General features: G+C 31.9%; 1 long non-coding RNA gene across 1 annotated transcript; it reads right to left on the reverse strand.

Annotated features, from left to right (window-relative positions):
- Positions 1–441: 441 nt before the first annotated feature.
- Positions 442–3,321, reverse strand: LOC120079504 (uncharacterized). Its single transcript, XR_016530940.1, has 2 exons — positions 2,683–3,321; positions 442–882 (listed from the first exon to the last, which is right to left on the reverse strand). It is a non-coding gene; the product is annotated as an uncharacterized LOC120079504 (long non-coding RNA).
- Positions 3,322–3,699: the final 378 nt, after the last annotated feature.

Genomic DNA, 3,699 nt, shown 5'->3' on the forward strand with positions numbered 1-3,699 from the left:
GTTATAAACAATAAAAGCACCAAAGTTTTGCAATCCACGTCTCAAATAACCATACCAAACAATAATTCACACAAACCATAAATTTACAACTAAATATTAGATAAGTTTGATGAACTCAATACTCATAAAACTCTTAATAAATCCAAGCATAGATTTCAAAATTTTCGAAAACTTCTCAATCTTAAACTAAACAAATCAAAACGTCTCAGACGCGGGAACTAGATATATCTCAGAGAATGTGGAACTTGATCAAGGGAATACTTGGGAAAAAAAAAATGGTCAAGCTTATCGGGATGTATTGAATTGTGTGGCCGAGTCTCTTTCATGTCCATGCGGCCATGATGGAGGAGTGCGAGTGCCTATTTCTTTTTACTATGAGGCCTAGCTCACGTGTTGACAGTATATTGAAAAATGGCTAAGAAGAAAAATGAAAAATGAAAGTTGAGAGAAACAGTTTAAAATAGAGTGTATAAATAGTCTAAATCTATTTTATCTACATGAAATTGCCCTCTTTGAAAAAAAACAAAAGAGGACAACAACAAAAAGACTATTACACTTTGAAGAAATTATATATTAAGACACGATTATATATGTCATGACAACGGCTGACATTAATTTCTTACATAATGACAGAGAAACAAAGATGAAAATGATTATTTGATTAAAATAAAAGAAAAGCAAGTAAGCATGAAAATGATCAGTAGCTCTCTCTTTGCTTTCTGTTCCCGTTTTTTTTGCTCATTGGATGGACAAGGAATCTTTGACTAACCATTTGAAACATTTCCAGCTGCAAAGAGAAACGCTTGGAATTGCTAGCAGAAAGAAAGGAAAAGAGAGGGAAAAAAAACCCGTCTGCTTTTGGCTCATTCTCTGCATGAAGAGCTAAAAGCAACTAAATAATTAAAGAATTGAAAGAGCAATCATTAGGGGGTTATTAAAGGTTAGAGCTAATTGGCTTTGTTTAATTTTGTAATCTTTGCAAAAAATATATATATATATGTTTTGATTCCATTTGGGATTTCAGATGTGAAAGATTATGATAAGGCAGATATTTAAATATCAGAGGATTCATATTACAAATCTTGTCATATTCATGTCTTCCATAGAGAATTCAAGACGCTCTCTTAGCATGGTTTGATTTCTAGACATGATTTCTATACATCAAAATGCAAAGAATTTCGATTTCTTAGCTAATGAAATGTTAAAGATAACAAAATCATGTGAATGGTGAACTCGGAGGCATAATTTATGGACACAACAAAACAGAGGTCATGTGTTTTTAAGTCGATAGAACGTTTGTCTCTCTTCTTGGATGTGCTTACCAGCTCATAAAAAAGCTTTAAGCTCCCTTTCGTTTACATTTTTTTCCCTTAAACATATTATTACTGTGGTTGAAAAGTTTCTTTCAAAGCATGGCTGCTTTACCATTGAACAGCGAATTAAAGTTTGGGTTTATTAATTAATTAAAAGATATAGACCCTTCAAATTGATCATAGCTAGCATTGGCCTTAAAAGAAATCAGTTTCTCTCTTTAAGGACGAAGGAGAGGGAAGATTTACTATACAATAAAATCTTTATGGGTTTTCTCTGGGGATTTTATGAAGAATGAAGGAAATTTGAAGTGTTTGAGAATTTTTTTTTTCTTTGAGAAAGAATTATTTTCATGATACATTGTTAGAATTCCTATCTTCTAGAGGCTTTTGTCTATCCTATTTAACTAACTTTTCTTTCTTAAATATAGCCTCTTCTAAGATCGTCTGTTAAGGAGAATATTTGATGAGATGATTTAAGAATATGCTATTTCAAATTACTTTGTTTGTTTTAGAAGGAGGATTCTCATCTAAATTAGTATGGAACTTCAAATAAATTTTAGATTACTTTACTTCAATCCAACCAACTTCTTAAAAAATATAATATTTATTTATTTTTAAATTGGAAAAAATATCCTCGTTTTCTGTGCCTATTTCTAGTTCATTATACATTATAAACGATACCTAACACTTTTCTCTGTACATTATATGAATGTCAATAAGAATAAATTTAGTATATTTTGCATATGCATGCATGGACAACACTAATTTTAATGGGAAAAAAAATGTTAGGATGTTAATTTAACTTCAGATTATACAAACAAGGATTTTATTCCCCATTGGGTCAAGTCAAACCTTTCTCTCTCTGGCTGCCCAAAAGCAAAAGCACATGATCCCATGTGTAGATGTAAATTTAATCTAAACCTTAAACTGATCTAAAAGATTACCAACCCAACTAATTTCAGTAATCCCACTGACATAAGCAGGCAAAAAAAATGAGTCAAAGTCTAAGCACACAAGATTCTCAAATAGAAAATAAATCATCCTAAAAGGCCACAAACTTTCATCCTCATTATCCCACCAGTGCTCAGAAAATAAAGCTAAAGAAACAGGAAGAATGCAAAGATGGCTTTAAAACAGAGCAAACCAATGTACTAAAACAGAGTAATCAGATTCTCAACAGTTCCCATTTCCATGGGGTTTTTCAATCTCAAAACATGTGCAATTTGCTAGTTTTCTGGGTTTATTTTGGGTTAATTGCATTTAGACCACAAACAAAAAATTATCCAAACATTTTAGCTATAACCAATGGTTGAATAACCAAAAAAAAAACGAGACAGGGTTTAAAAAGGAGTTGTTTGGTACTACTAACCTCACCAGACAACTTCCCCAACAAGCACAAGATATTGTTGTCCCTTGGATTGTCTCAGAGGCATTTCGTCGAACACCTTGAGGACACGTTTTGTTTGACCCCCGCAAATGATTAATCCTGATCATTGTTCACTGACCCAAATCGTGGATTCTCATTTAAAACAGTGGTCGGTCCATGTTTGGGCCTCTAAGCTTTCACTTTACCCCAAAAAGACATGTTTCTTCGCTGCTCAAAACCTCAAATCTTGAACCAGTGCCCTTCTTCAATGAACAGAGAAATGAAGGCGCTTGAAAGTGAAGTAGCAACTTCCCTTAACCAATGCTTTAAATTGTTCATTTGATTCAGATTCATGAACCCCATTTCTCCCTTCTCATCAATCTCTCTCTTTTGCTTCATTACCTAATTTTAACTTCAAACTACCTTAAGAACATTACTGCCTTCCGACCCACAGAAGTATACTCTCAATTCTATTTTTCTCTCAACTCTCAATAAACTCTCAATTGAGTTTAATTTAATTTTAATTTCGAATGTTCTCTACTCAGATAAAGATAATATTATACGCAAAATACTCTTAAATTTGGAAGATGCTTCCATTATTCTCTTAACGTTTCATTACCTACGAGTCCTAAAATTTTGTTAAAAAATATCATTAGAAAGTTCATTTTGGAAGACATATCTAACATCATTTATATCATTCATGTAAATTGAAGGAAAAGAATAAGGTAAAAACATTGATAATTGTGCCAAGTGAGTTTAGTAATAATTGACCTAATCTTCCATCTTAAAGATGAGAGGTTCGATCTCCTATCTTCACAATTGTTGTACTACAAAAAATATTGATAGTTATAAATAACACCATGTACATTTTTTAATTTTTACATAATTAGCTACATTTATCACATCAATGTTCATTGGTTTAAATACTATTTGGTTCTTGTGTTTTTTTGTTTTAGTTCATTTTGGTCCCTTTACTTTCTAAATGTTCATTTTCGTCCATATACTTTCAACTTTGGTTGA

This window comes from Benincasa hispida, chromosome 7, assembly GCF_027475165.1.
Source record: "Benincasa hispida cultivar pf3 chromosome 7, pf3_genome.v1.1, whole genome shotgun sequence".
In the NCBI taxonomy this organism is placed as follows: Eukaryota; Viridiplantae; Streptophyta; class Magnoliopsida; order Cucurbitales; family Cucurbitaceae; genus Benincasa; species Benincasa hispida.